The sequence below is a fragment of the Eleginops maclovinus genome, chromosome 3, assembly GCF_036324505.1.
Source record: "Eleginops maclovinus isolate JMC-PN-2008 ecotype Puerto Natales chromosome 3, JC_Emac_rtc_rv5, whole genome shotgun sequence".
Lineage (NCBI taxonomy): Eukaryota > Metazoa > Chordata > Actinopteri > Perciformes > Eleginopidae > Eleginops > Eleginops maclovinus.
In genome coordinates this window covers 8,810,230-8,822,269 of record NC_086351.1, presented here as the reverse complement: position 1 = coordinate 8,822,269, position 12,040 = coordinate 8,810,230, and positions in this window count along the sequence as shown.

Genomic DNA, 12,040 nt, shown 5'->3' with positions numbered 1-12,040 from the left:
GAGTCTGACTGGGAAAATGTGGTTAGGGGAAAATAAATGAATAATACTTCCCGCTCCCTCAATAAGAAGCGTCCTCATAAGAGGACGACTCAGTGAGGAGCAGAAAGCAGACTGTGGCCGTGCTGGGAAACTGTGGAAGTGGGTTGAATGAGTGAAAAGGGGCGACACTGTGCTCAGTTGTCATTCCCCAGATAAATAAACTCTTGAAACTCGGAGAGATGTTCTCTTAGATTAAATTACACCTATCAGGAAAATGTGATAGAGCTCCCAGGGTGGAACGTGTGGCATGTTTCCGTAAATATTGCTGATGTGAAGCAGATCAGATCTTTTTTCTCCCGGTCCATAACCGGCAGTGGTTTGTCAGATTGTCTTTTAAAAATATGAAGAATTGAAAATCGGTTAAGAGCTGAAAGTCCTACATCTACTTGCTGTGATGTTCAACAATAAATCAAACTTGTTGACAGCACCACTAGGTTTTAATTTAGATTATCGCAGATGTGTGTCTTTGGTGAGTGACTCTACCATAAGGCTTTAAAAAATGCACAAGGATATATATTTTTCCCCTCAGTTGATAAATGAACAGGCCTCTCTGGTGTCAGCTACTATTTGTCAGGTGAGGGGTTACCAGGCCTTCTGTATGTATATCTGGAGCATGTTTTTTTCCATTGCGTGATTCATATGAGAGTTCTATTATTTTTCTGATGACAAATTCATCTGATCATGCAGGAGGGACCCGACAGAAAAGCAGCGGCAGTGTTTTAACACATTAGCTCCTGTTTGTGTGATGACGGCTGAGATGCAGTCGGCTTTACAAGCCCTGTCACATTTCTCTGCTTATATGTTCGCAGATATCTAAGTGGAGCGGCGCGCTGCGTGTTACCTTGTTGCTTCAGATAAGGCTTCAGGGAGATGCTGTGTTCATCACTTTACAGGAGGAGTGAAATAAGATGGTGTCTCTCTGCTGCCCTGTTGGCGAGTGCAGATTTCATCATCCCCTTCTGGAAAAAAGATAGATGAAAAAGAGAAGTGTGGGTGCTGTCCCAATGTCACCCCTATATTTAGTTTTACCTCGAAGTTTGTGGTAGCCTCGTTCAGGCTCTCTCTGAATATAACTTGGTGTTTTGTCCCTCGCTGAGTTTCTCGCTCTTTCTGCAGTTGTGCTGATGATGAGCATGAGGCAGCAAGACTCTTCTTTTCAGCCCAGTGTTTTCTACTAATGATACTCCACAGACTTGAGGCCTCGTTGATATGTCAGACACCGCAGCTTCACCAAGATTCATAACAAAAAGTCTTTGTCTTCCACGTACATCCTTTGGTGGCCTTGTTCCCAGACTGTCTGCGTGATATTTCGTCCCATTTAATTTGATTGAATTGTCTGTCTGTTTTTTTTACCTTCAGCTGCAAACAAGTGAAAACTGTTTTGATGTTTTGTGTGTGAAAGAAAGTCAAAAGCCTAAAGGCTGAAAGCTTTTTAATTTGTTTTTTCAGCACAGACGTGCATTCATCTGTTAGGGGGGAAGCACATGCAAACATGACAGAAAGATAACTACATTAATGATTGAATATTTTCTTACAGTGCATGCACCATCTTTTTTGTATTTTTGGTCTTTTCAAATATTACAGAGCATGTTTTTTTACTCCTGTGCATGAATTTGCCATGGAAAGATGAGAAGAGTTGCTCCAGACAGCAGCAAAAATGGATCATTGGATTGTGCTTGCCTGTGTTCAGTCTTTAAAGTGATTGAAAATAAAATACAAATTAAGTATGACTAGCTGGCTAGAATACTTTTTAATAGGTATCTTATTTCAAAACTTTTAAATATGCTGCCCCTTCTGGCTGGAATAATGTACAGAAGTAGCTGAAAATTTCAGATTTGATCACTATGGGGAAGTTCAAGATTATTTTAAACGACAGAAAACAAAATACTATTGGTCGATGTGATTGCTCTTATATCCCCTAATTGAAGTCATTTCAAAATTGTGTCAGCTTTTATGCTTTATAACTGTTTATTATTTGAATATTGACTGGATAATGTGCGATTTCATTGGTGTTTTACGACAGCTGTATTCGTCTGCCTGTATTGTTTGGGTTATAACATTGTCCATGCTGCCCCTATTGGCCAGGTCTCTCTTGAAAACGAGATTTTGGATCTCAATGAGACTTTTACCTGGTTAAATAAAGGATATATATGTTAGTTTATTTTGTTACAAAATGTGGAAAACTTTTTCTTAATGCTTAACATTTGTACCTGTGTATTTTTGTGTGTATGTGTATGAACTGATCCTTTTAATGAACTTGATGCTAATGGGTTCTCACCTTCTTTATGTAACTGTTTAATTGGTAATGTGCCTCTTGAGAATGGTGTGGTTTTCTGCATTGTGCTGAGTCGCCCTTGGCAGGTTGTGGTGTTGATGGAGCCAGCGGTGAACAAGTTTCCTTCACTGATGCTGATTGTAATGAGAGCCTTGTTATGTTCCTCTTAGTTAACTATAATGAAATATCTAATCATCATTATGTTATTATTCTAATCTTCCAGCCTCTCTCCAGCCTCCCATCATACTATTCAGAGCTTAAACCCGCTGCTGAATGCACAAGGTTGACTTTGTTCCTTTAACAAGATCCACATGGCACCAATTTTTGCTAATATCTTACTCAAGCCCTCGTGTTCTTTTTTTGCCCTTTTCTAAATCCTAACGTTACATATTGTATGTAAAAAGTGATGAAACCCTCTACTCACATGGCATCACTGTCCTTTTTTTGTCCTTTATTCCTTTTTCTTTGCTTTCATATTTTTGAATAAATCTCTGAAAATAAAATAGCCAAAAACCTGTTCTGCAATGAATTATACAGCCACCCTAACAAGCATGTAACAAACAACCATTTTTAAGATAGGGATGAAAGCAGGGAAGCAAAACAACACAAGCTGCATTTCTCAGGGTATAGTGCTACGTGCAATAAGGAACGGAAATGAAAAACAACACCTGCACGTCCAGTTTCAGGATTATCAAAAAAGGAAATGGAAAGCGGCAACGATTCTCTTATCTAATTATGCTTTACAGGTGAGCAGAAAATTACCACCAACTTCAAGGCACACTCCAACTTATTAAATGATGTGTGACGATGCACCACTTTGTGTTTCTTCGCTGTCAGAACCCCTGCTTTGTTTTATAGTGTGCATTTTGGATTATTATTTTCCCGTGTCTTTATTACAAATTCATGACATAACATTTCTTGTACCGGTTTCTTTTCCATCGCAGCAGCAGCAGTAGCCAAGGTCAACCACTTCCAATGTTATCAGCCTCATAGATATGGGTTTGGTACACCATGTGAATAGATAATGTCTAACACATCTTCACCAACAGAAGACAGTTTTCATTTATTTACATGGTTATTCCTCAATACAAGAGTAGTGAGGACTTCGAACAGGATGGGTCAAAGAAAGGCAAGACTTTCACCATGAAAAAGATTGTCTGAAACCCAAACTCAACATGTCATGTGATGTGTGTTTCATTGACTTTAACATGCTTTCGTACTATCACGAGATTCCAGCTACCGTACAAGCTAAGAGGCTCTTTAGTATTTAGACTTGACCAACATGCCCAAATGACAAGCAAAATAATGATTGCTTAGAAATAAACTTAAAATGATTTTTAATTCCATAAACCTAAACATTTAAAAGGAGAGTCACGTGTTTGTATGTTAAGCTCTTGCAATTACGTCACCTTGTTTTGCCCTATTCTTTTGCCATGTGTTTGGTCAAATGATGCAACTTACCGCTTTTCGTGATGGACCAACACTTAATAATTGCATAAGAAGAACAAATCAAACATGATCCTTCACAAGTATCCTCATAGTATATTTAAGACGCCTTGATGGAAACCTAGCTATTCACATTATACTTTCTGAAGGCCATGAGTGTACATGCTGAGCACATGCATCAACAAACAACATGTGTGATTACAGAAAGGGAACTAATGTCTATCATCTCCTATCGTCATGTGGACCAAACCTAGTTTTCACTTTTCACATTTGTATTTAAATTGTACTCAATATTCCTCTTTCTATCAGTTGAATATAGCTTTCATTGGCTCTGAAAGAAATTGGTTTGTTGACTCTGAGCTTTAACCAACCAATATGATTATTTATGCTCCAAAAGCAGCTGTGTTTGTTTTACAAAAACTCCAATCTGTTTCTGAGATCTTGTGCGTGATGAGATATTTAAAATCAAATGAACGAAAGAAAGAAGGCAGGTCCCATCCATGATTTTAAATATATTAGGTTCACAATATGGAGAAACTATTGAACAAAAAGTGAGATTTAATGAACAGCGAAGCTTGGTTCCATCATGGCGTGAACATGACTGCAGGGCGAGGTAGGAGACATGAAAAATGATTTTGTTCTTTTTTCTAAAACTGTCTATGTTTAACCTCTGGCAAAATATTAATTAAAATGAAACATGAATTAATTAACGCTTTGCCTTTATATGAGTTTCCTTCAGGGCAGTCGAGTCTCTTCCCTCAGCTGTCAGTCAGACATCACACGTTGATCCCTTCACTTCTTCACACTGGACATCTTCCAATCCAGCTGTGTGGGGTTCAGGACTGCAGTGATGGAAAATAAAGAGTGCTGATCCCTCACAAAGTGCCTCGCTCATAACATTGACAGTGACTGCTGGTGGTGTGTGGTTGCTAGTAGTTTGGGTGGAGGAGGTTTCCATTTGTCATGTGGTGCAGTAGCAGCAGCGGGATTTATTGGGCTTTGGGTGTCATCCCGTGACAAGGTGCACATTCTTTCCGTGCATTATGGGCCCAGATGATAGTAGTTGGAAGCTCCCTGTAAATAACCTCGAGGTTATGCCTTTTATTGAGTTATACATTGTGTTGAATTTATGATTGAAGCCCTATGGAGGAAAAAATATAAAAGAATATACGAGTACAATTCCCAGTGGAGCGTGAACTGAGGTGGAGGAAATATATTCCCCGTTCTTTATGAGTGTTAATGTGAAAACAATGATGCCACAGCAAATGTTAAGCACCAATACACACACAGAAATCTGCAGAGACTAGCAGGTATCGGTAATCCTTTCACGTTCCTACACAAAAAATGTATTTATGTTTTTTTTGTGAATAAGTAAGATCGAATCATCTATGTTGTTCTATAAAAAACAAAAAATCAAAGAAGGTTACTACCCCAAACTAGCGATCCGATCCAATAAACAAATGATCACATTGATTATCAACTTGTAATTCAATGAATTAACCATTGAATTACAAGGATTTATCAGAAGAATTGAAATTAAACGCTGGACAACAGTTAATACAGATTCCCGCTAGCAGTTATTAAAATAAACACACTCGACGATGAGACCTGGGTCCATTTAGCACAATGCACTGATGAGATCTGTTACACGTGTCTTTTTGTCGAGAAAGGAATGACTCATTAGGCAGAGGGCTCATTGACACATTGGCTGTAGGGTCGACCTGCTGCATTAATTTCCTGCAGCTTCTCTTCTCTCTTCTCAGCTCGCTAATCCAGCGATGCTGGAAAATACAGCAAACATTTTTTCAGATGGTTTACAATGGCAGCCTTTGTTGACCTGCCAAGAAAATGTTGGATCGGATCACAAATGCATTTTAAGCACGGCGAGTGGATGTGTGACATGCTTGTATAGGCAGTGAAGTGCTTACTGAACCCAGTGCATTCCTGATGTCAGGGAAATTCTTGGTTCTTGCAAAAACTAATGAAGACAGATTTGATAGGAAAATGTATTTTTTAAATCCCAGGATCCCCACCTCTTGTGGGGAAAATATCAACTGGGTTTTGTTTTGCAGTAAAGTTTTAAAAACAGGACATTTACTGTGAGAAAACAAGTCTTTGTCCAACATTAATTTAGGCAACCTGAGACATTTACTCACTTAATGTAAATAGGGTAGAGGATGTTCACATTGTGTTTCTTATGCTACTTATAATTACTTCTCCTGCTCATAATGAGAAGCTATGTTTCTCCTGTATTTACAAATTATAGGCCACTATTATTCAGACTTAAACTGCTTGAAAATAAATGAATGAAAAAGATAAGCATAATGAGAACACAAACAATTAAATGTATACAAAGCAATGCAGGTTAAAGGAATGTGAAAGGTGTGCGGTTCGTTGGGTAGGTCGTTATAAAGAACTTCTCCCAATAAAACGTAAAAAGGGATTTATTTGGCAAGACGCATACTGACGCAACCAACCAAGCAATTCAAACAAACAAGCTGAATTTTAAGATTTCTTGCTGGAGCTTCCGCACAAGGTTTTGATTCGGATGGAAACACAATCAAACTGTAAGTGCAGCAAAGATAAGTCTTGGTTTGTCTCAGCTGTCATTTCCTCTAGCATCTATAATGACCTCAATACAGACTCAGCAGCTGCACCAGGCGCTCATCTGGAGATTTCATAGGGAAACTTCCAATTCAGTTTTCTGAGACGGTGATGCAAATCAGATCCGCATTGACCCGACATACTAAAGGCTCGGTTGAGCCGCTTGGGCTGCAATCAATATGACCGCACCAGAACAGCTTTAGGACCACGGTACTGTGTTACTCAGCAAGCTCCCTGATTTATTCTTAGAGAAACGCCCCGTTCCTGGCAGGTTTAATTAAGGCCTGAGACCGCCAACGACAACAGCGGAAAGAGTCCCAGTCAGAGATCAACCAGGATAAAGTGCAGACTCTTGGACGATACTTTGAAGTTTTAGTCATCAGGCTTGACTTGACAATGTTACCACAACGACACACTTTGTTTCGAGCGCTCGTAAAGCCATCCCTTGTGTGTAGCTAATGGCATTCCACCGCTTATACCTCCTCATCTTTCAAGATAACACAAGTCAGATGATTGGCCGGCCAGCCAGCGCTATTTCTTCATGTATTGCCGCAGCAGAGATCTATCCAATTCAATACGTCTTAACATCTGCACTCTGTCCGAATAAATGTTACAGTATGTGTCAATGTCTGAATTTGTAATGGCCTTCTGTATGCATCTCCAGGGGTTATGAAGGGTGGACCGTGATGCAACAACAACAGTTTACTCTTTCTGTTCTTTGTAAAAACAAATGTTTAGATAATTGCCATCTCTAGCACACGTTGCTGCTTTTCCTGATTTAGTGCCGGCGATGACTTTTAAAGGAGACCTTATGGAGTTGGCGTAGGTCGTGAGGAACACATCAGTATCCAATTAGACTCTGTTAAAACTGGGAACTTTTGCGTGTAGAGTTTGGCAGAGGTAGAGGTTCCACCGTTGCTCTCGTGTCTGAAGGGGGAGTGGAGAGTGAATAATCCTTGCTTCAGTTTTGGGGAATCACAGCCGCTGGCGGTCGAAGTGCCTGCGAAAAAATCCATTTTGGATGCCTGTTGTCTTAGATCACATCATTCTAGTGTCCACCAGAGTTCACCATGTTTTTACAGAAATTGCAGAACTCTTGTTTTGACTTTTCTGTCCTGACATAGAGTGACTTCATCGCCAAAGGCTTGCAGTAAGCTGGTTCTTTACCAAATTACGTCTAAACACATAGAGAAGGATTTAAACGACCCAAGATAAGAGAAAAACATCAGAGCTGACATTTACTTTAGCTCTATTTTCCACTTAAATCATCTTTAAACTTTGATGCCTCTTTTGTCTACGCACTTTGGTTAATCCTGTCTTTTTCCATTTGATGTCTTTGAGTGGTGGTAAACATTTATTTCAAGCAAACTTGCCTTTAGTCCAGTGATGAGCTTTTGACACCAATTTGTGTTTGTTAGACTGCAGCAATTCGCCCTCCCCCTGAGATCAATACCTCGGCTCATCTCTTTCTGCCTGTTCGGCTTTACAAGCTGTAAAGACAGATAAAGTGGAAAGAAAGAAGGAGAGTGAGATTGAAAAGAGAGAGGGAAATAGAGGTGGAGGGAATCACAACAGCCAAGCTGCAGAGTAAATCTGGAATTGGTTTTATTGCTAGAGCATGACTTCCTTGATGTTTTCTGCTTGGGCAGTGTGGTGTTTTCAGATCAAGGTTACCAGAATTTTTGCACTATTTTAAATGTTTATTACTAGTAGGGATTTATGAAACTTTACACTTGCTTCACCTTTAAATATCCCCACTTTCATCCAAAAACACTACAAATATTCATTTTGTGTTAAAAAAGAACTTGTCAACTCTCCTTGGAAAATCGAATTTCTTTAAAGATTAGCAGCTTGTCAAGTCAGGATGAACCCATATATTGTCGGGAGTCTCTGGGACAGATTAGGCCTTTAAATTAAAGATTCACTTACAAAACATCAGTATAATGGAAGTTTCCCACAGCCTGATAAAAAGCATTCGGCTGAAACGAAGGGAAGAGTGTCTCAGTTCGTCCTTTTCCATTTATGTATTCAAAGCAGCTCCTCAACTTTTTTGTACCCAATTTAAGATCCTTTCCAGCGCTGCGGACACTGCGTCATTCTTCCTCGATATAATTGAACAATTAAATGAACAAATTAAATGTGTGCAGAAACTGAGATTTCATTACAAAGTTACAGGGTGGAAAATCCATCAGGTGAAAGGTGGATGAATGACAGGCTGATAAAAAGCAGATAATGAAACCTTATACTGGATGCTGTTAGTTACATAAGATGGGCTGACAGAGTTCATACAGAGGTGGGGAGTGAAAATAAATGTGGTGAAAATTGGAAGCTGTGTCCTTAAGTTACTCCTACAACAATATCTATTTAGTTCATTCATTCAGCGAGTTTAAGTGTTAAGCATCTAAATAACGGTTGTCCCTTTTTATACTTGTGTGGTAAAAGATCTGAAGAGAAAAAATGTGAATGTTCCAAAATCAGTTTACTTAGTCTTGTATCTTCAGACGAATATATAGTCCTTATTTCCAATATGTAACACATTGTGACATTAATATAATACCTCATGTTTTCATCAAAATAATAACAAAACATATCCTAAAAAACATTGAGGGCCAACAGTTTTCATCTCCTTCTGAAAACTAAATCACAGTGGTTATTTTAAGGCTTCGAAATACACTTGAGGTTAGGGTAATAATATTATATAAAAGAAAAACCAAAACCACCATCTCTCCTGAACATTAACCAAAGGAACTTTTTGTAGCGTAAACCTAACCACACGGGGAATACACAACCCTCGTCTCAGGTGTCAAAGCCCTGTGCTGTGGGTTACCATTTTCGGGGGTTTTTCAAATGTAGACTTTTTTTTTTCTTCATGTTGCTAAACACACTGACTTTAATTAAATGTATTATGTCAAAAGATTTCACATAACAGTATTAGGTTAGTTGAAAGCAATTATATTACGTTTAAATAGGTTCAACTTATTATTATTGCTTTCAACTAACCTAATACAGTTGTGCAACAGGTTGTTTAAAACAATATTGTGATCAGACAACACGGATAAATATCTCATGTTGATGTTTCCATCTTTATCTGAAAACTAACTTGTATCTACCACTCTGACAGGATGGGGTGAAAATAAAAATCCTGTTGAAATGTGATGAAAGACATGTCCAGATGTTGATACTTAAAAATAAAGTATTACTAGTTCCAACCTTCTGACATATTATTTCTTATCTCTTCTGAATAGGATGTTCAGATGTTAAAATTAAGTATCACAGACAAGCTGTTCCGCAGTCAAAGTCTTTTAAACGTCTTGCAATCATTGTTCTCTGGTTTTCTGTTCCTGCTAACGATCACAGTACCCATCCAGGGTGCCGCACTCGGTCTGCTTCCAATTACCTTATAGGGTAAAAAAAGGGGGGTGGTGGTGGTTTAGAAGGATGTTGAAAAGTACTATGAATACGCTTTGATCCTCTCTGCCGAGAAACTCTGAGGCAAGAACATATATATAAAAAAAGAAACAGGATGAGAGAAAGATCAACAGTTTTGTAAGCGGCCGAGCGTTGCATTTTCAAACTGATAACCTGAAACCGCATTTATTTTCCATTTTCAATCCAACATCAACTGGAAGTGTAACTGCAGCGGTGTTATCATATTATTTCTTAACTGCTACATGCTGCCATCAAGCCAGGCCTAAAACTCACAGAGAAGAACCCCTTCAATCAATTTTTCAATAACATTGAAGACATCCCTTAAAAAATAAAACTATTCTCCACACAGATTTGGATGACTCATCTCTGTAAACTGGAAAGAACTATGAGTTTTACTCACGTGCCAGCTTGGTTTCGAAATACTGGCAATTGTTTCAGCTGGTGTGTATCAAATTTCAGAATAAAAGCTCCTCCATCTACTTTGTTTAGCCAGTGTTCTGCCCTACAGGTACAAGCTGTTATCTCCCGTCTGTTCGCTATTCACCCAAAGATTTCAAATACATGGAGAGGAAATGGTGGGAAACCATATTTAATCCCAGAAGGTTTAGTGGGAGGGAAGCAGGCCGCAGTGCCGTCGGCACACGTGAAGGTGGGTTAGACACAAGCCGCATTTGACATGGCGCAGGTTTATGTAGCAGTTCATAAAACCTCAATGAGAGTCATCAGTCATCAGTGTAATGCTGAGCCACATTTAAAAAGGATTCAGATCAATGCCATGTGGGCCCGAGTTTTCTCATCTGGTGTAGAAATTCAACTTGTGTGGTTATAATATTTCTCTCTGTGAATGACTCATAAAAAAGGAAAGCTTCAGCTTATTACATTTTATTTTTTTCCTCACTCTGTTGTCATGACATTTCAGCTGGGCGCGCTAGAGAGGTGTGTCGATAATAGATGTTACAGAGCATCACAACATATCGCATTACACAGACTTGTCAGTGAGGACAAGCTGACATACGTATTCATCTTAATAACTGCTGCATGGGAATATGAACTGAACCCAGATGCAAAAACTGATTTAGATTCTGCTGTTCTTAATATACTTATTTTCTTTTTATGACATTTTTGTGAAATAAGAATTGAAATAAAACTAAAAAGGCAGGTAATCACACAAGCATGAAGTCTTACAAATATGACTTTAGTCTTGCTTGATTTAGCCACACCCGTGGTCTCCATGGTAACATCCATATTGGTTTATTACTACAGTAAATATTCCTTCAACAGCTTCTTTTCAGAAAACAACAGAACAGCTACAGAGAGGCTGTTATCAATGAGAGGGAATAGCAAACAGTAATGCTGGATTACAAGCATGTGTTGTTTTCTGTGAATCGTGTGCATGTGAAGGCATTTTGAATCCAGGCCTGGAGCAGTGGACTCCGCCACAAACACTGAAATCTAGTATGTGGAAAAGCAATCACAGAATGTAAATACACTGAATGGATATTGCTGAAAAGTGCCAGCAAGAATGAAGTTTTTTTTTAATGAAAACTTGAGGGATTGAACTACATTTATGCAGACTTTTCAAGTAAGTTTATTTTCTGAGTAAAGAAAATGTCATTATTTCATTCCTCGGACAGATTGTTTTTGCTTGTGTTTGATAAAACAATCTGATTGAGACCAATTATACAGAGAGATTTAGATTAAATCATCCAAACGAACAAATTATAACTGATAACAAACACATTTTTTTGATTTGCATATCACATACTGTTTCTGTTAAAGGGTCAGCAGGTTTCTCAGTGGCACCACATGAGTACACCTCCCAAAAACTCCAAACTATCAGAAGTCTTTGATTCTTTTGTAGTCTCATTCATTCTCTTTACAAACCTCCAGCTCCTCTTCTCTTCTGCTTCTCTCGTCTCCCCGGCTGCTGGTAGACTGCTTTGAAAAGTGGAGAGTCTGCCTGTTGATCAGATAGCCCTATAACTAATGAAAAGCGTCATGGAAGTGACAGCAAGATTAATGTAGTATCCTGGGCAGCACTCGCACGAGGTACACTGGGCTTTTCCTGCAGGGCTGCTGCCGCTGCTTAAAACGCTATTTATGGTGACAAATAATACCCCATTCTGCACTGACACCTGCGAGTCAAGGTTAAAAAACATATTCGCCACAGCCGGTGCGCGGTGGAGGACGTCAGGATGGGGGAATGAGGATAAAGGAATGGAAGATGGAAGTGGCGAGAGAGGATAA